The 21,988-nt window shown below is 41.8% G+C and overlaps 1 protein-coding gene across 1 annotated transcript in view; it reads left to right on the forward strand.

The window, feature by feature from the left end:
• The window catches only part of esrrgb (estrogen-related receptor gamma b), a 92,606-nt gene that overhangs the window by 32,223 nt on the left and 38,395 nt on the right, over window positions 1–21,988 (forward strand). The gene's annotated exons all lie outside the window — the stretch shown is intronic.

Consider the following 21,988-nt stretch of genomic DNA (forward strand, 5'->3'; position numbering starts at 1 on the left):
TATTGTATGCTGTCATTTGTCATATGAGTTATAGAATCAATCACAATAATATCCAAAAGATCACACAGGATTTGCTGTAAAATGGTCCTAAGAAATTAAGTGAATACGGACATGACACGTTGCTTTCACATTGATATTACAATTAATATTCGTGAAATGTAACTGTAATAGGCTTTGACAAAATAGAGGGATTTGTTAAATGCTCAAAATTGTATTAGTTGAACAGAAGAACGTTGAATCTCAAGGTAATTTCATCCTAGATTCGTCAATATGTTATAAATTCACCCCCCAAAACAAATTTTTAAGCTGAATTTATTTCTTCTCCGTGTGCATCCATGCTGAACTCACTGAGTGTTGTTTGTGATGCACAATAGGAGCTTTACCAGAAGTTAGACTGTTGGATTGTGGGACAAAGGTCTCTGTGTCTTTACTCTCCTGTATGATCTTATTATCTGTCAGCCAATTTAACAGAGAGGCCTTTGGGGAGTGACAATGGGGATGTAGGAGAGGAGGAGGGGAACACACACACACACACACACACACACACACACAGGTACACACAAACACACACCCACACACCTCTGCTCTAATTCACACTGACCTCTGCGGCCTCTCCACAATGCCTGTTTTCGTATTTGATAGAAAAATCGATAGGCTTGCTGGCAGAGAACAACCTCCATGAAGAATTAAAACAGGGAAAGCGTTGGTAGCGGTCAATCATTTTTCTGTCCACTAACACTACACTTACTGATGCAGCCACGAATAAATGTCATTTACCTTCAGGAAACTCGCTGTCGCCCTGAAATGGGAAGAGAGGTAAAAAAAAAAATGCAGTTGATGATTTCATTTGAAAGAGTCACTGTGCAATCCGACATCCACTAAAAATACATGCGTCAGTGTACGATATCTCCTGTTGTAGCAGAATAGATTGATTATACAAAAAGAGATTAGTTTCTTATATTCTGGTAATAAAATATACATTTTGATTCTAATCTTTGACTCGAGCTGTACATTTGTTGCTCCTGTTTTGCCATGTTCAATTTGAACAATGTATTGTTACTGTACAGCACAGAAATATTTAAGAAATATTTATCTTCCTGCTTCCTACAACTGATACAATATTATCTCTGTCCTGTTATACACACACCTTTGTCTTGTGCTTAAATGAGAGCATAACGGATGTGAATGTGTTGTTCCTTGTTCCTATTTCATGCCAAGACAGAATGAACTTAGATGTTTCTTAGAAAATATGAAACCTGTTGTGAAACATTTGGCTTTTTGGTGCAGAGATGAATGGAATAGTTCACGCCTGCTTGGTCAAGCTATGAAGTATAACAAAATGATGTTTGATTTTTTTTTGATTTTTTCTTTTTTAAACTGTTGAACCTCTATTTACTCATCAGTTTCATGTGTTGTAGAGAATATAACAGCCGACTCTTAGGTGCAAAGAGAAGACACGGAATAGAGAAGGTCTCTACCTGCTTCTAATGAGTTAATGAAGGACTGAAACACATAACTCATCACCAGTGAAGCTGTCAGTGTCTCACTCCAGTGCACACGTCTGAACTATCGGTGCCTATACGTGCTGAGGGCTGCAGCAACTAGTCACTTCTTTTAACCACACCTCAAAGAGAAAGCAGAGCAGGATACGCTAAAGCCTTGTGTTTGTGTTAGGATACAATTGTTGCTCTTTTAGTCGTCTCATTTGTCTCTTACAGTTTGATTTGTTATTGGTCTGCATGAACCTTTGATTTACTCTTGGAAAAGCTCTCTGAATTACTGTATTGTTCATTTTTCCATCCCAGTCACAAAGTGCTTGCCAGCTGGTCGAGTCTGCTTTGATTCTTGATGAGTAAATATTTGTCATCAGTGGGAAAAAATTTTTGTTTTCCATGGTCAGACATGATACAGTCATGCAGTCAGCAGCGTGCAGTAGCTGCAATAACATTTATTTTTCCAAATGTGGCCATTGATCCAAGGTCAAGCAGCGTAGACGGGGCTCTCTCATGCCAGTCTTGAGGCCATTTTGAACAGATGTTGGCACAGCCAGCTGGACATGGCAACCTTGAGTCAGTCTCAGAGGGGTCTTCTCTGGCAGCATGGGCACCCAACTCTCCCCCCTGGCAATGGAGACCCAGTGCAGCAGCGTATAAGGAAGTGGTGTGTGTGTGTGGGGATGTGTGTGTGTGTGTGTGCGTGCGCGTGTGTGCAAGCGTCTACAAACCAGCATTGTGTGTCATTCAAGCTTCAGTGAAAAGGTACCAGTGAATCAATCACATGCCCTGTGTAACACCGCACTAAATGAAATTCAATGGACTGATTGAGTGAGTGATGGATGATTCACATACATACAGCCAGAATTAAGTGATGGAGAAACACTCAGAAGGAGAGTGGAGGAGGTGAGGGTTGGTTAGACCTCTGAGGGGCTGCATGTGGCGTGTGAGTGTGTGTGTGTGTGTGTGGGTGTGTGTGTCTTGCACAGTGAGTGTGTGGGAAAAATGTAGACGTAGAGTGTATAAACTCTGAAGGCTGAGCACCCCGAGGAGCGGCTGTGTTCAAAACTCCACATCTGCCTTCCCAGGATGCAGCAGAATGTGTGTGTGTGTGTGTGCGTATTTACTTGTGTGCGCTCATGAGTGTGTGTGGTTTACCATCTGGGCAGAACATCAGGGGCACGCCTGGACTGCACGGTGAGCCAGTCCACTTTTAATCTGCCCAGCGCCCTCTCCCCAGCAAAGAAGGTCAACGCCTCGGCAAGGACAGCACTGTCACCCCCATAACACCAACAGTGGGGGTCGGCACTGGCTATCCATAATAGATGGCAGCTGCCTTTAGAGTATGTCTTCACTTTGCCTGGGGCAGCGGCGTTAGCCCATCTTTCATTCCCACTACTCCGCCGAGCTAATGTGCTGTGTTAATGCTTGTGTGAATCAGGAGGAGTGCTCAGCCGTGTGTCTCCCCCGTAGCTACCGAGCGCTCATGTCATTGCCAAAATAGGACAGAAGGTGCTTCGACAAAGGAAACATTCATCTGGAGGTATCACAGCACGACAACAAAATCAACCTTCATACATTATAAGAGTACACAGCATTAGTTAGTGAGAGAAATGGGATGCGATGGGAACATTTATGGGACAGGACGCCTTTGGTGAAGTCAGTCAACGCAACTTTAAGTCAACTTTTTGGGCCACTCTAATCCTTTATTTGCTTATTTATTTTCTGTTATATTAAAAGTTATAACTAAAAGACATATTTCTATATAGAAACTGGTTCAAAAAGTAAAAAAAACAAAAATAGACACAAAATTCATCAACCACAATTTCACAGGCTTTTATGTTAAGTGGCTGTACTGACTCGTCCATCAGGCATGATTTCCAAGAGCGCATGTATTTTTTTTTTTTTTTCCTCAACTTGCCAGAGACCAAAACCATTTTAAATGCAAATGACCTAAATAAGATTAGCGAGGTAGGCAGTCTGCTCCCTGTTAATTATCACACGCAGTAGTCAATTAACAACGCTAACGATGGGACACTTAGTGAGCGTTAACCCAATTTACCGCGGCTAAGAGTCGGGTGGACACAGTTGCAAGGGGTAACTTAAAGTGTGATCTGGGGGAGGGGGAGGGGGGAGGAGGATGAGGAGGAGGGAGGATGAAGAGGGGGGGGTTGTAACAGGGTGGAGCTCAATAAGGCGCAGAAGTTGGAGACATGAGCTGGAGCTCAGGAGGAGAGAGCGCAGCACTTAGCTGTGAAATTGACAAGAAAGAGGAGGCATCCAGTGATGCTGTGTGGTCTCCTCCTCGCGCCCGCTCCGCCGCCACCGCAGCGTGGAGCCGGGGCATCATAAGGAGGAGCCGGACTCATCCAGGGGCAATTAGAGATACCCAGAGTGTGTTAGCCGAGATGCTGCTCTGCAGTTAACAGCATTAGCCATGGCCGGGATGAAGGCATGCTCTGATTTAACAGTTGTCACTAGGCCTTGGCTGTGAGAGGCATGGGTGACTGACAGGTCGAAGCCGGGCTCTGGTTCGTGTGTCCGGGTGTGTGCGTGCGCGTGTTGAGTTGTGTTCACCTCTATGAATGGGCACAGCAACATACTAATGTGACGAGTATTTGATGGCGTGTTCTCTTTTGGTTTGACCTTGTGAAGCAACAAAAAGCTTTGTTCTCAGAGACGTTAGGTGACATGAGCTACAGTGGTGTGTGTGTCTGTGTCTGTCTGAGTGTGTGTGTGTGCGTGGTATCAGTGCACACATGCTGTGATGCAACAGCTCTGCTCAAATAGATGGTTTTGTTTTTGCAGGGTTTTTGTTTTCCTCCAGAGCTTTTCTGTTTTTAATGATCAAATGATAAATGAATATTGTCATAAAATGAATTAAAGATGACCTTTTTGTTTTGGAGCATATGTGAGTCGTTTTTGGTCTTTGATGGAGTTGCCAAAATTGTGTTCATGAAAACAAAAAACAGACGAGTCACTTCCTGGTATCTCAGTCTGGCTCTCTGAGTTTCTGAGGCTTCCGTGTGTGTCCATCTCATTCTCATGAGCACAATATCTCAGTAACACCTTGAAGGATTTAGTTTAAATCCTACACAAATATTCACAAATATTCACAATATTCACGGATGAACTGAGGTCAGAAGTCAAGGTCAATTTGACCTCACATTCTTGTCAAAATTATAAAACAGGGATGCCTCAGGGAAATTTCTTTACATCGGGCACAAACACTCACTTGGACTCAAGTATGAAATGATCAGAGTTTGGTAGTCGAAGGTCAAAGGACAAGGTCCCTGTGACCTCACACAACACACTTTTGTCCTTGTGAACGTGAAATCTGAGGAATGCCTCGGGGGAATTTCTTCAAATTTGGCACAAATATTCACTCGGACTCCGATGAACTGATTAGAATTTGGTGCTCGAAGGTCAAAGGTTACTGTGACCCCCGCAAAACACAAAAATGTTTTGCCGCTTAAGAATTCACAGTGGTTGGCAGAGGCACACGACCTCGAGGCGTTAACTTTATCTTGCTCGAGAAAAATGATTAAGTTTAGGTCCATTTCAGATTGTTTTGTTTTGGCATTTCCATCCTAAATGTTTTACAGCGCAGCCACTTTTCCACTTATTCTATAAAGAAAAGCTTCTGCAGTGGAGAAATTCTGTTGGAATAAACTGTGACGAAGACACTGGGGTATATTTGTAATTTATAATGATAAAATATCACCCATGTTACTGCAGGAAAATGATCTATTTCCTTGTTCTTGGTTGCCCGGCCAATGTGATATTGATTTTGATCTTTTTTGCTATCTTCCCCTTTCAGTTACTGAATCCTCTTCACTGAGTACAGCGTCTGTGGAGGAGAGATTTTGGCCTGCAACAGCACACTTTGGCCTGAATATTAAATTACTTGGCCATTACTTGTGAGATAGACTGGTAGCACTTCTTCTTCCTCTTCGTCACATATTCAACCTCTCTAATGCCCAGTTTTACACTAAAGTGATGAATTTTGTTGGACTTTGGATAACAAATCTCCTTTGTTTCACTCTGAGCCGCACTCAGTGTTTCTTTCCATTGTCCAGTCCTTTTAAAAAGAAACTATCTTTCAAAAATTGGTTAAAAACACCTCTTCGTTTTCTTATATATTTGTTATTAAGTTGTTATCATCATCTGCAGACCAGAGCCAGTTGAAATGTGAAAATACTGCCTCACTCTCTGAGTCCAGGCAGTGACATTCAGGCATCTCTATCAGACAGTCCCTCTCCAAAATAACACATCTGCCCCGCTGACATAAATCATCATCACACTCTGGCCCTGCCCACCCATTTTCATCTGTGTAACCAGAGCTCTGAGCGTCAGCAGGAAGTGTATTGGTGTGAGCGGCCTATTGATCATTGATCTGGCGCCATTGATCCAAACCTTGCCTGTTTCCCCTCCCACCCTAACCCTCTCTCTCTCTCTCTGTAATCTGTTCAGATTCACAGGGACACTCACTGTTCATCTTTTGACTCCCATCTCCCCATGGAATATACACATAAGCTCAGATAATGAGAATAAATGGCAGTTCTGATTGCTGCTGGTATTCCCCCTTTTTTTCATGTTTGATTTATCTCCTCTAATCAATATTTTTTAACTCAGGGTGCAGGAATCACCTTGTGATTGTGCACTGTTGTCCACTAGTGTGATTTCAGTCAGTAAAGATTTACGGTAGTATGATAAAACCTAAACCTTCATTAATGTGTGCACTGTGCAGGATATAAATAGATAAATAAACAGGTGCTACACAAGAAAACAAACCGTTACAGAATGAAGTGATATTTTATGTGATAATAAGTGATGTGGTAATGGCAGAAAGTGGCTCGAGATTTATACAACAGAGTTCAATCCTGAACTCTTTATCAGTGACACAAATGGCCGACAGTAAAAGCCGCCACTGTATGATGAGCAGATCAATATACACGTAATTTACAAACTACAGGGCAGGTAATCAATGGGTATAAAAGTGTATGAAATATACATTACAGGAATTCTGCTATAGTGCTGACCACAGACTTTGATAAATAGTCAAGCCATTTATTTTTGTCAGTATTGATTATTCAATCCACAGAGTTCACCAGAGTCGTCCGTCTTCTCTTCTCCTTTTCACTCGATCTTCTCCTGAAAGCTGATTTATGATCTTTTGGGTCAGATGAGCAGCTGCTGGTTAAAACACCTCCGAGATGAATAAAAGTGATTTGGAGTAAAGAGCATTTGATGTGATTTTAAAAAGTGGCCCGTCTTGTTTGACTCTTACCGGGGTTGTATTTTGAATTTTAGCTCTCGGAAACTGCTTTACTGTAAAAAGCCACTTCTTCAACATATCAAACACCATGTGTGAAAACCTTAAACAACCACTAGACTTTTATCAATCTCCTTAAGACCTTTCCTTGTTTTTACATACAGTTTTTTTTTTTATTTTTTTTTTTTACTTTAGTCCTCTCACATTTTAGGATCTCCCACTTCCACACAGCTAGATCGTGGCTATTGCTTGTCATTAGAATAACAAATGCATCGGGGCTCCTGATTTAGTGTGGCGCTCAGGGCCCTGATGTATATTAATACCACAACACTGCACCTCTTACCCAGGTTTCATCATTCATCCGTGTAAAAGAGGTGGAATTGAAAAGCAGTCCTTGTTTTTGCTGGAACCTGGATCACAGTCATTTATTGTGTCATGAGACAGGGCAGCCCCTCCGCACGCCCTTCACCTCCACGTGCAACGCCAGCTCCTATTAGAAACTGCAGCGCGTTTGTGTGTTGATGAAGCACTTCGGTTGTTAACACGGGATAAAAAAACGTAGAAAATACTTCTGCGAAAGGTAAAACGAGAGTCGCATGTTGTTAATCATTTTTCATATTCTTTGTTGTTCCTTTCTAATTTTCACTCTAGTGATTCGTTTTTTATTAAGATGTGTTTCATGTTGTACGTTCAGTTTTTTTTTTTTTTAGAGCCGTGCTAAAGTAAGAAAAAAAAAAGTGAAGGATTTGCATTTCATTTCGTTTCATGCATATTTTTAATCATGTCTCTTTCTGGCTCTGCCCAGCGTTCCCATTTAAGTCTGGTGAGGTTCTCTTTGAATGAGTGGTGCAGCTCTGGGCTCAGTTAAGTGATGACTGCTGGTGACAGATTGTCCTCCACCACATTGCTAGCACTTCTCCCAGACAGACCGTCCGTCCCTTTTTCATCTCTTCCTGAGTGGACGTGAGGGCTCACCCGGCAATGCAAGACAAATAACACTTCTGCCAGGCCATCACTCTTTCCAGCAACGTGGCAGCTTAGCTTTCAGTTGACTGTAGTCCATGTAGTACCAGACTCAGCATCACCTCAGCTTCCTCTATCATTCCCCCCCGACTGTCCCCACCGGACTGACATGAGTCTGACCAGAATGTACAAGGCTATATTTATCGCTATACGTCCAGTCGAGCTGCCTGTTTCTGGTCAGTCCCTACTGGAGTGTGTTTACATTTGAATTCTTGAAATATACACATTAAATTAACAAATAAAAACTAAAAATGAAAGACAGATAAAAGGACAAATTATAGCTATTCAACTTGCATCTGCACAAATTCCCACAGTTGCTCCTGATTAGTAAAACAGTCTGACTCACTGACTGTGGGTTTAAGCCTGCCAGTGGACACCTATTTCATCTGCTGTCTCCTCCCTCTCCCCCTCCTCTGACTCTTTCCTTTTTTTAAAATCTACTTTGCTACAGGAACAATAACATCCTCAGAGCTACATATAGCAACCTACACACTGAAAAATGGCAAGTTGTTGTCACTGCATCCTGGGCTCTGCGCCGCCAAGAGGGCTGTGATTGGTTTAAAGAAGTGCAAACAAGCCAGAGTGTTTTTATCCCCACAGCTGAATAAGTACGAGTGCAGCCAGACCATTCACCAAGTGCTGACACAGCAGACAGGTCTGGAGACAGATCTGACTGTGAAAAAGACCCAAACTGTATCCTCTGCTCTTCAGTCTAGTAATATTTCTTCTGTTCAGAAGTTAATTTAGCTGTAAAACATTTAAAGTTTAGCATTCAGTAACATGTTCCTGCCATTATTATCTGACACTCTTGGAGAATTACTGATTTATAACTACATCCATCAAAATCCAAAATAGCTGACACAAACTAGAAAAACATGTCTTCACACTGCACGGTTCAAGTGGCCCAATTCCGATTTTTTCCTCTCAAGTGGCTCAGATCGGATATGTAACATGAACGTGTAAACGGGACAAATACGTGTGGCAAGGTGAAGAGGGCCCGGGCGGGGATTGAACCCACACCTCCCGGGTAAGAGTCACATGCGCTTGCCAGTCACCCAAAGGGACATCCCTTTGGCCAAGTAGCCAGGGCGCATGATCAATTGGAGGCATAGTGACAGGACCCGTCAACTGTCACATACGCATGGAATCGGATATTGTCAGATCAGATTCAGGCCCCCGTTATATGTGGAAATAAATCAGATACAAATAGGATATCTGCCAATACGTCTGCAGTCTAAACAGACAGATCGGACCTTTCCTGGCAATGCGTGTCCTACGTCATCAATGATTATATTACAGTAATACACGTGCCTACGCGTTTCCCTGAACCTCTGTAGCCTGTGATTGACACGTGGGACTGACCTGGACTACCTTGGCCAGTTGTCACAAGAATTATAGTGTTTCATTTTCATGGTGTCAGAGCGTCTGTTTTTGTCAAGTCTATGCAGATCGATACGAGGGCAAGCGAGGGAGTGTGAAAAAAGAGAGCGCGCGAGACAAACACCAGATTTCGTTTGAGAAAGGCCCAAAGTTGTTAAAGTGTGACTATCTAACAAGGAAAAAACCTTTGATACCTATGCCATCTTAGATGATGGATCGGAGTGCACAATGTTGTTACCTACAGCAGAATATCTGGGCTTGGAGGGAGAGCCCGAGCAACTTGAGCTTCGTACTGTTCAGTGAGGCAACAGACCAAGAAACTTGAAGGAAGAACCTTAGATTATCCGCTGCCTCAAGCCCTGAGAAAAAATACTTTGACAGGGCTTTCACATTCAAAACCAGGGCCGTAGCCAGGGTTTTGAAATTGATGAGGTCCAGAGGGGGTGGTGGGGGGTATGTGAACATGTGGAAAATGTTCACATTATTGACAAAAAAATATGCTTCACTTTGGACCCCTCTAGCAAGTAGTTAGCAAGTACCTGTACATCATTACATCAAAATGACCCACAATTATATAAAATAGACTGTTGGGGGGGGGGGGGGGGGGTTGGGTTACAGGATAGTTAAGAAAGGCAGGAAATGGGAGGGAATGACACGCAGGATAGGGCCGCTCAGCGCGGGATTTGAACCGGGGTCGCCTGCAGTGAGGACTATTAGCCTGAACACATGGGGCAGTTTATTATTATTATAGACCGATTTGATATGAAAGGAGGCTGATTGAGCTTTATACCGCTGACTAGCATGAAATGTCCTGTGGTTTTCAGCCTTTTATTAATCTACCGTTTATAGCTGAGAAAATCAGGTAGCCTGTTGTTCCCTCTCCATTAAATAAAGTGCAGTGAAAAAGTATTTGCCCCTTCCGGATTTCTTTCTTTTCACCACTACTGTTCTTAGGTTTCTCCATTAGTGGATAAAGGATCTCAACACCGGCACCCCCATGCACACACATACACACGTTTTAACCAAGGCGCCTGTCATCTCAATTCAAGTTTTCTGCATTCTGCCGATATGGTTATCATGCTATTTAGGCTGTGGCTTCTTCAATTTTTTTCTCGCTGAAATTTTTACCGAGGTCCGGACCTCGGTGACCTCATAGCTGGCTACGGCCATTTTATTCACATTTTCTTGATCTGCGTTCATCATTGTTCAGTTACCAAAATAAAGGACTGAACTGATATCTGGATCCAGTGTTTTAATGTGCACACCACATGGTTGTTCTATGAGCCGGCACCATCTATCTATCTATCTATCTATCTATCTATCTATCTATCTATCTATCTATCTATCTATCTATCTATCTATCTATCTATCTATCTATCTATCTATCTATCTATCTATCTATCTATCTATCTATCTATCTATCTATTTGAACAGCAACAGTCTATTACTTTAAGAGGTGATAAATACTATAAAGCTGCCAGTCAGCAAGGTCTATCATATCAAAACTTAATCTAGGGGTGTATAGGAATAAAAGAAATCACAACTAGAATTTGCCCTCCCAGGTGATACCGATATGTGAAATTTTGGGTCTTGGCCCAAGGACTAACAAGGAAGTTGGGGTTACATTACTTACCACTTTATCTGCAATAATTACAAAGGGTCAAAATAAATCAGCCTAAAAAAAGTCAGGTTATTGCAGTGTATTTACTAAATGTGTCAGCCCAATTTCAGTTGGTTTCCTGTGAGCCTGTAATCATAGTATTGACCAGTTTGGGTGTAAAATAGCTAATAACTGAGCTCAACAGTTAAAACAATTAAAGATTATCCTTGAACAAAGGGAAAGGGAAAATCTTTTTTTTTTTTTTTCTGTTGCCTGAGCTGCAACACGCAGTGAATGGGATTGTCTGTGTAACAGTGTGCGACTACTCTACCTGACTATTACTCAGGAGGATGTTGGTGTGAATGTGCTTGTATGAAAGAGGAGTTTCGGTTGAGTCTAGACTCACGATTCGTTAACTTCACAGGTGCTCTCGGGGAATCCTGAGGCCACGCTCCCCCCGCCGCCGCCCTGGGCAATTATGCTCTTTTGAAATGTAAATGGCTGGCATGTACATGTGTTGGTGTGTGTTTGCCGCGTATGTGTGCGCGCGTCACCAGCCGCGTCTGTGGGTGTGCGTGCGTGCGTGTCCTCGTAACTTATCTTGAAAGCACCTAAATCCACCGGCACCCCCAGTGCAGCAGCAGTCAAATACAATAACATCTGAAAGCCCTTCTACCTTGTGCTCGCTCGGTCCATAGAAGGGACCCTCCAAAACACAGAGCCGACAAAGAACATACCTTCAATTAGCCAAACGATTAACATTTTAGAGGAAGTCTGTGTTTAGGTCCCCTGGGCTCCCCTGCACTCCCACCAGTCTCCTTTTCATATTCAAATCCACGACATAAAAGTTAGCCATATCTAATCCCAAAAATGGGTCTTTTACTGTTTTGTAAGGAGATAATGCCTGAAGTTTTTGCAGGCGGTATAATTGCCGGCTTATGAAAGAAGCTGTACCATTATGTTTAACAGTCATCACGGGCCATAGGTGCTCCTATGAGTCAGAGCAGACGGAGCTCTCAGAAGCAGCACAAGCCGTATGATATTGTCTTTTCTAATTTAGTAGGCGATTAGTCAATCATACTAACCTACATTCATTTAAACAAGCGTCTCTCTGGGGGTAGCCTCAACGCTTGAGTGGATGTGTGGTCATTATCATGTTGTGCTGTGGTTTGGTCTTCTCCACGAGAGACGCCACTATTGATTTGTTTCTTCTTTCTTTTTTTCCGGCGTCTGGGCTGCTGTCACCTCGCCGTGGCATCTTGGTGCTGGGTATAAGGCAGGGGTTGCCCATCTGCCCGCCGCCGTAACAGAGTGTGACAGCGTTGCTACTGTAAACTGTGTGTGAACTTACACTGTGCTCCCCGTGCCGTGAGGTACTAGATGAAATTCCTCTCAGACACTTAACCCCGGGGTCAGGTGAAGTGAAGTCCTGATGTGCCGCTCACGCAGGCGTCTAAAGAACGTTTTTGTGTGAGTTTAGGATCCGCTTTTTTTTTTTCCAGACTCAAAATTCATGGCAGGATGCTGTCAGCTCTCATTAATGCTAGACCTCGCATTCACTAGATACACATCCCCACTGCATTTGAATTCATCCACTTGAAACCGACTCAAATCACCCACAAAAGGTAAAGTAACGATAGGCAAATCAATTATTAATATCGCCATTGTGCTATATAAGGAGATCAGCTTGAAAATAAAAAAAAACAACAACTAGCTCACACCGGTGAATTGAGACATTGACTCAGTTGAAGGAAACACCCTCTGAAATGCTGAAATTATGTATTGATTTTCCTCCTGTCTTTCGCCCCGATGCCTCTGGGTAATTGCCTCTTTGCTGCAGCTATACTGCTACAGCTGAACTTAGCCGTCAGGGTGTCTCGGTGTCTCGCTGCCTGTTATGTAGAGACTCTTACATCAGGAAGACACCGCTGACTTCTGTCGCATCTCGTGTCACCGCCATCACCAGCTGGGACACTTTTTGAGGGGGAAGCATTACAGAGTGTATACTGTACACTGGAATAAACACATCATTATGAAAACATCACTGTGAATATTTTAACTGCAAATCAACAAAAATGAAACATTTTTTGTTAATACATCAGTACAGCAGCAAGTGAACAATTAAAAATTGCTAATCCAGATGGAAGCTGTTTCATAAATTGACATCTTTAACTGTATCTTAAGTCTATTTCTGGTGATTTTGGCTCTTTGGCCAAATCTGGCACCAATCTGGACATTCATTTGATCCTGGTCAAGTTCAAAAATTAACCTGAAGGCCAGACTGACCTGAAACAGAGAAATAATACGAGTGTGTTTTTATATGTTGTCTTTTCTTTTGCATTGATGTGTCAGTCAAAACGTGTCGAACTAAACTGAGGCAACAAATTAACCTCAACCCATTCAGTAACATTATTTACATCATGTCATATAAATTATAATCCATTTAAGAATCAATTTTTTAAATATATGTTTAGCAATAGCTGCTTGTTATAAAAGCTACAGTAACACCCAGATAAACAAAGCACAGAGATCATTTTTATGTTTGGCTGGGATGTTTCCATAGTGATCACACTGTATACAACTGCATACAGTACATACATTTAAAAATGAACAAAACATAGTTAGGCAGTTATTTGTATTTTTATTAAAGCCACTCACCACTCCCTAAAAATGTTGTGTTTTCTGACCTCCAGTGGTTTAACTGGTTTCACTGCAGTGATGTGCTGGTGACCTCCAGGACCCCGCGGCATCACTGACGTTGTGTGTACAGTATGTGTGTGTGTGGTCATAAGTGGAACAGACTTCCAACCAAAGAGGGCAGTAAAACACTGCTTTTCATTCTGGTGATAAAATACTCTTTAAATGTTAACTTGACTTTTTCAACCTTTTGACCAAAACCACAATCTTTCCATGTCACCATAACAAGGTGCTGTGAGCGCCAGAACCATTACAGATGTTGTAGGTTACAATTGTGGGTTCCTGCTTTTAGCGATAACAGAACTTGAGCCAAGCATAAAATCTGTTATAATGTTTAAACATAGATTTTTTTGTTTAACTTGAAAAGGTGCATTAAATCAGTGGATGAATGGAAAGACACACTTTTTTTTTGTTTCTCTCAACACATGTATACTGTTGCAAGTGAGTATGATACAGGAAAATACAGAATATCTTGAAGACACAGAGGAGAAATTTGATTTCCACCTTTATCTCCTATTCTAATAAACAGTCTTACAGTCAACAAAGATTTTTCAAAATTAAACTGGAGATCAAATCTAAATTTATACTCATATTTTGATATATACAACACAATAATTAACTGCTATTGCTCAAAGCTTTGTCTTCTGTCTCACCACAAGTGTCATGTTCCTCCCTGGGTTCAGCGAACATGACCAAAGGTCTGTAGATGAAGCCGTGTAATTGTGTCGTGTCAAAGGGAAACTACCCCACAGCTCCTGTATGACAGGTGTCAACTCCAGAGGGGTTTAATAAGCGGGATCTTTGGCTGTGAGTTGACACGAGTGGGTCACAAATACTTCTACCTTTTGTGTGTGACAGAGTCTGATGAAAGCTGCTGACAGCTGGAACTTTATGTATTGAACTTGCTGCAGGAGAATAAATTATTATTTTCATATCGGAGGTCTCATCCCAGCACTGCACTTTAGTTCTGTCAGGATGCTTGACTGCCTTCTGAAAATGGAAGACAATGAACGCTCTGTATGAAATGTCTTTTTTAGGACAATGAGCCTTGTGGGCTTTAGAGAGAGATGAAGACAAACTGTTGATGACAGTCCCTAATTCCCAAGATCTAGAATAAATGTTTTCCTCCTTTTTGGTCCAGAAAATAACTCCATCCATCATTAAGTTTTAGGAGCACACTCACAAAAAGTCGGCTTTTATTTCCGTCGTGGTGCATTTGGGTGAAAGGCACCTGGATTAGGTTTCTCTCTCTCTCCTTCTCCCTTTCTCTTTTTTTTTCAATGACTGACCTGTCATTGAAGGTGATGTAATGTAGCGCTGCCTCTTTAAGTTTCATAACGGTTTTCTAAACTGACACACGTCTTGGCAGAATCACAGAGCGTGGCAAACATCAGACACGAAAATGGGTAAAAATTGATTCAAATTCCTTTGATGGGGCATTGTCTCACTCGCTTGAAAAATCGAATGAAGAAAAGAGCTGTGGTAAATTGCTCTGTGAATGTGGCTGCTGAAACCAATACTGTTTTCTTTGCTTTGCTAATTATTAATTACCCATCTCCATGCATATGTGTTTATTCCTAATTGTATTTGATGGATGAGTGGCAGCTTTGACACCTCATTAGACCAGATTAATTGAACGACACAATATTTATGTCTCGGCAATGACCAGTTATCCTACCATCTATCATTGAGATGATCTCACTGATTGAAAACTACTGGTCCGTGTAATCCTAATTATTTGGAATTAGAAAAGAATTTATAGCGTCTTGTGGCGTTTTTCTGTGATGACGGCAAATTGGAAACATTAAATGCATAACGAGGGAGAAAATGAGAGGAAGACACAATCACGGAATTAATGTGGGTGAATGTTGGAGAAGGGGGAAGGGTGCATAAAATGAAGGAGGTGCGTGCCTTATAGAGCCGCCGGTTTTCACCGCACTGCACAGCCATAGACACACATAGACTGTCATGTTTTCTCCCGATTTTGGCATAACATTTGTTTCTATCTCATAATGCTGAAAGGGAATGCCCACAGGATGCCTATTTAGAAGAAGGGTTACTTTTTTCACATTTAACTAAACCTGTATATTCTCCAACTCCCCATCCACTCACTTCCAAACATGCTTCTGCAGAACATCTCGATCCATATTCTTGTCTTTTATTAAAAAGTTGGGCTGAGTACTCGAAAAACATTTCCACTGAACTTCATATAACCCTCCTCTAACTTCTGCAAAGCTTTGCCCCTCATGGGAGGAGCACAAACTAAAATCCAGCATTTGAGCTCACAGAGAAGCAACAAGGCCCAGAAGAGTGGAGCTTTTACTATCATACAGTGTAGGAAAGCCTCAAGGAACAGACTTCTTTCCCAGGTAGTGAGAACTTCCTCAAGCTTATTTTTCCAACTTTTCAAGTTTCTAACACCATTAGCTGGCTCCCTCGTGGTCTTGAAAGCAGTAGCGCTGATTGAATTAAGCTGTTTCCTTCTTTGAGACATTTTGACAAGCTTTCTTCTGCAGAAGTCAGTCACTGCTAAAACTACACAGACCCCGTACCAATATGCGCATAGCAACACACATATGCTGGTTTATGTATGCGCATACCCAGACGCACACATACGGAGCACATCGAGCCGCGCCGCACACACGTGCAAAATACAAACTGAATCTGACAAACCATCTACAGAAATCTGCTGACCAGCATCGCTCAACGGGATATAGAGCAAAGACATTCTTAGAAGCTGCGCTATAATGCTATTTACACCATAGTATTTTAATCAATTTAACTGGCCTTTTTAGATACACTTGGCGCAAAACTCCCTTTCTAGTTTTAAAAATAGGACAAATGGTCTTTTGGAATCAACTGGGGAGAAGTTTAATCTCATTGAATGGAGCCAAAGCCAGACGTTTAGCTCCACACAGTGTAGAATACAAGATTATACCGGCCTGATATAGACCTTCCACCACCCGTTTATTTTTATCCTCTATTAAGGCAGCGATATCCTTAAAGGCTGCCAAAATTATCCTGTAAAAATGCTGACTGGGAAATATGAAAGGTTCCAGGCGGTTCTAGTAAGCAATCTGCGCGCATGGTGGAGCAATGTGACTGCTGTGCTTGCTATACCAACAGGGGTGACCCCAGTTGGATGGAGAGGTGAGACTAAATGAAAGTCATCCCTGGATCTTAGGGGAGCCAAGTCTGGAATACTAAGCCTCTCCTCAAAATGAGATTTACTGCCAACCGCTTTACATAAATGTTTGTTTTCAGTATTATATTCATCAGCCCCCGTGTAAAACAGGCTGCACCTCCTGCAGTTTAAAATCCACCGGACATTCGCTCCCCCCCTCCTCGCAGTTCACAGAAGACCAGACCAGGTGTTGATTTCTCAGCAGCTCGGGCGACTATTGTTTCACAGGATACGCCACCGGCTCTCAGTGTTATACACAATCCTCTCACCTATGGAGGTAATTTATACAGTAACAGCCTCTTGTGTCAGGGGAGCAGGACAAGCTAAGAGGATAATTTCCTTATCAAACCCACTCTCAGTCATTTGAAACGGAAAGTTTTGTACTTTAGTTAGCTGTTCCTCAGAGTGGAGCTGCTAGTTGAAGAGTTACTAGCGCCCTCTGGGTGTTCTGAGTCGTTGAAGTCGGTATATGAGCCCGACTGGCGTCTCCGTGACGTGAATTCAAATTTTTCTCCTTTTCAGACATTCAGGCTCACTGATGTGAAGTTTGTCACAACTGCTATTATACAGATCAGTCTGCGTATCCCTCGGTGCGTTTTCTTTGCATGCCTCTTCACACTTTCACACTAGCTAGCTCTTGCTAAATATTTTTTTATTCTTTAAATATGCTGCACGTTGTTCTTTAGTATAAAAAAATCTACATATATTATTCTCTATAATAATAAAACATCTCATTACGCTTGTTTAATCAGTCTGTTAATCCAGCGAACGCTGAAGGCGGCCGTGTAAAGTTACCCACTTCTCTTGGCGCTAGCTGTTTTCTCTGCAGGGGTCTAGACACAGCAGGCATTGCTACGTACGCACAAGCGTGATCAAGCTTTAAAAAGCTGACACCACGAGGGCCGTTTTTGCCAGCTGCCTTATTGGAATGAACTTGAGATGAATGTATTGATCCCCCCGTTTCTGGATTGCAATGACACAACCTGGCTTCAGTTTAGAGGTGACTCCATCCAGACCTCTTGTGTTATGCAGGTGACGTAGACGTAGAGCCGCTTGAGGATTCGACTGGTGTCAAGGAGCTATTTAAAATTAGAGCATATGGGTACAATTGATTTTGTTTATATTTGATGTGATTAAACATAGAGAGCGTTCGCTGTTGCCGGAATCACAACCAGGGTTTCCACTGGTTAGAAAAATGTCCTCAGGATAATATATGCCATTTGGCGATTGCCTTTAACCAAAGTGTCTTATCGTGATTGAAAACATTTTGATAATGAACTGTGCAGTGAGAACAAGCATGACAGTCATACAGGACTAAACCAGTGAAAGTTGACAATATTTTTTGGAGTTTGGGGGATTTTCCTTCAAAATTATGATTAAAATGTAATATTTTGACCAAAAGTTTAAATAATTTTATGAGGCCTGCTTAATTGATATTCATCTCAACACCTCATCTTAATGTAATGATAATGCGTGTACTGTACCTACAATATAATCTCCATAGGACTTCACATCAAGAAGATTTTAGACAAAACAAAATATTCTTAAAAAATGAGCATGATTACTTCATGGATGCTTTTTGGACATGATACTCTTACTGTGGCATCATACCACCACTAAATGATTGAGTGTGAATTGACCACACATGATGACGCAGTTTCACAGCGAAACTAAAAGTCCACTCACAATGCTACAGATCCCAGCATACATTTCCTTCCCTCTTTGTGTGAGTCCAGTTTTCTCAATCAAGACATCTGAGTCCTGCTATGAGTCCCTGATTAACACCGCCGCTCATGTAGTTTTGTTGAGTTTTGTTTTAACTGTCCTCAGTTAAATGAGAAATTAAGAGGCACGAGATAGAGGCTAATAGCATTTATTAACCCAGCGTGAACGGGCAGCGGGGCGACCGCGGTCCTCCACCAGCCCTGTCTGGTCCTGGTGGCTCAGTTAGCGTGGCCGAGAGAAGGGAGTGGAACGTAATAAAGCCCAACAAATGCACCCAGCTGATTAATGCAGCCCTGTGGCTATAGTAATTATCCCTCTCCACACTCCTCCAGCAGACGAGCCAAACAAGTGTGTGGCAGTGAGAGGGAAATGTGCAAATGATGGATCTGTGCGATTCAGGCTCTGTTCAGTGGGCTTCATGTATGGAGCAGGATAAAGACGTTTGACAACACAGGTGAAATTCAAGCTTTCATCCATCTGAAACATTTACTCTCTACTGTGTGTGTGTGTGTGTGTGTATATATATATATGTACTGTGTGTGTATATATATATGTATATATATATATACAGTATATATGGATTTTCTTTGTATTGTGTTTTTGTGTTTGTGTTTAATTAACATCTATTCAGTGATTTTCATTTAACAACGCATATTGAACAACACTTAAAACAGTAGCATCTTGAATTTAAAACTGTATAAAAGTAGAGCAAAAACAAGCAAATATGTATCGGTGCAAAAAAATATTATACAGTATATAAATAGCAGCATTAGCTATGAAACTATGCACATAATGTTGCCAGTTTTCACAGTATGAATATATCATAGTTGAATAAGAGCAGTTAAGATCAGCAACACCGTATTAACAGTGTTTAAATGAGATGTTTCAGTTCAGGGTCATTTACAATATAATAGACATGATGATGGATATGAATCTCCAGCTGTTTATCCGCTACTAAACTAACTTAAATGTAGACACACTTTCTACAGGAAAAAAATTCTCAGAGGCGACTTTCTGCATCTCAAATAAAAACAAATTTTACTTTAAAAAAAAACAAAAAAACTTTGACTAAATCAGTTTCAGACAATATGGCCTTTTCTTTCATTTCTTCTCTCACACTTTTTTTTAATTACCACTAATTATCAGCAGCTAAAGGTCATGTGATGAGTTCATTAAAACCAGAGAGGTGGCAGCTGTATGAGTAGTGTTGGGTTGATGTGAAATATGGGTCAAATAAAACTTAATAGCCGTCATTTCCATCACAAACTACGTGGCTCCTTAATAATTTATACACTTCTCTTTGAGGAAGCTACTTAAACAGATTCCTGATATTATTTTGTTCTCTGGTAATTCAGTCGGTTTCCTTTTTTTTTTTTTGTTATAAATAAATATTTGTGTTGCTGCAGAAACAATCTAGTGAAATCGCGCTCTGCCCTCGTGTTTTTTGTTGATAAAAGTTGAGGTGCAGCAGTCGTCCACAGAGAGTCGACAGCGCAGCAGATTTAGGGAGGCGAACACACAGTGCCGCCTCCTGCTGAGCCACGGGGTCCCTCTGCTGAGGTCAGAAGGTCAGACATAAAAGACCAGTTTGCTCATGAATCAGGAATTTAATTACACACACACCCAGAGTGACAGAGAGACTGTGTCCCTCAGTCCAACACAATATGTAATTACTACGTATCGACAGATAACGATTGGTTCTTTTTCACTTTTCAGAAACAAGCTGCTGATTGGCACAGACAGTTAAATCTCCGTGTTTCTGATCAGCTGCTGTGGGAAACGTTACAACTCAGGTTTTATGTGTTTTTCTTCACGTAGTCAGCTGTGTGTTTAGTGTATAAGCCTAAATATCCCTCTGAAAATAAACATAAGCTCCCCTTTTTTATATTCGGTTTACAATCAAGGCCATATTCCAGCATTCAGGGACGCTGGCGATGGGGGAATACAACACTGAGAATAAAAACAGCAAATGAGAGCAAAACTACAATGAAAACATAAACTGCTGCTTGAAAACGCACAGCGGCGAGACCCCAGACTGGCTGAGAGCTGCTTAAAGGGACACAGTCTTGGTCGTGGAGCTGAAAATCTGTTTTGCTTAAATACAGACTTAATGATTGGATTACTGTTTCTTGGTTTGGCGATAGCGTGATAGTGGGATTACAGACTGTGCGCTCAATAGATTTCCTGTCAGATGCCATGAAGCCCGGTGTTCCCTCGCTGGCTAAGCTGGCTGACTGAAGGGGAGGGAGGCGGCACAATATGGCCCACCTCAGGAAACTGCCAGCAGAGGGACAACAGGGAAGCAGAGGAACTAAAATGTAAAATTAATACATAATGAACAACCAGAAAATTTACCTTTAGCTGGGATATTTTCACTAATTTCTGTAAAAGTATAAACAAAAAACAAAATTTACCACATTTCCTTTTTAATTCATTCACTTCTGCTCCAGTATTCATCCCCTATTGTGAACTCTGAACATCAGTCTCCCTCTTTTTCTCCCTTTTCTCTCCGCCTCATTAAAAACATAAACATATCTCCTCTATTGATTATGTCTGGATGTCTTAATCAGATCAGCAGGAATATCCTGGTTTTCCTTCGCAGGAAAGTACATTAAATGTCAAAATATTGATCAAGAATTTAATTGAGAATGCACAGCTCCCTTAATAAAGCAATCAGCCTGTGCTCCCGTGACTCTGATACGGACTGACATGAAAAGAAAACGTTCAAATTTATAATTCCTTTTTATTTAAAAGACGGTTGGGGAAACAGAGTCTGTCCCGAGGCTCCTGGCGACACGGCAACGCTGTGATCAATAAGAGCGTGTGATGGGTTTTGTATCGATCAGGAAAATGTGGGTTGATGAAGTGGGTTGGAGGGTGGGTGAGTGGGTGGTAGTGGGTGGGGTGGGGAGGGAAGGGGAGGGCAGGGGAGGGGAGGGGGGTTGTTGCTTCCCTTCTGATGGCCACCACACAGACGTGGTGAAGAAGGTGCACTCAAACTTCATCGTCATCATCATTATTAACATTCCTGTCCAGGTCATTATCACTCTCTCCGTTTCTTAACATCCTGCCTCTTTCAGGATTGGCAGATCCCCCTCTCCACAGTGTGATTGGTGAGATGCTGTGGGAAGCAGCTGCCATCAGTTTAAAGGGAGGAGAGGGGGGTGAGGCTGTGGAAAGCCAGATCCATGGTGGGGAGGATAAAAGAGTAAAGGAACAGTTTAGCTCTGTAAGCTGGCACTGAGCCCTCCAAAGCCCCGTAAACAGACCTGTTTAAATCACCCTCAGTGAACGTGCTGCTACTTCTGTGGATCATCAGTGCAGTTCATAACTTCTATCTATCTATCTATCTATCTATCTATCTATCTATCTATCTATCTATCTATCTATCTATCTATCTATCTATCTATCTATCTATCTATCTATCTATCTATCTATCTATCTATCTATCTATCTATCTATCTATCTATCTATCTATCTATCTATCTATCTATCTATCTATCTCTCTCACACTCTCTCTGTCTCTCTGTCTTTAGAGGGGGGTCTCTGCCTGTGTCTCTGTTTTGCAGCAGCTCCCTTGTGAATGACTGGACACCAAAGGGTCGTCCATT

This window comes from Trachurus japonicus, chromosome 24 (genome assembly GCF_045865225.1).
Source record: "Trachurus japonicus isolate A0001 chromosome 24, Traja_1.0".
In the NCBI taxonomy this organism is placed as follows: Eukaryota; Metazoa; Chordata; class Actinopteri; order Carangiformes; family Carangidae; genus Trachurus; species Trachurus japonicus.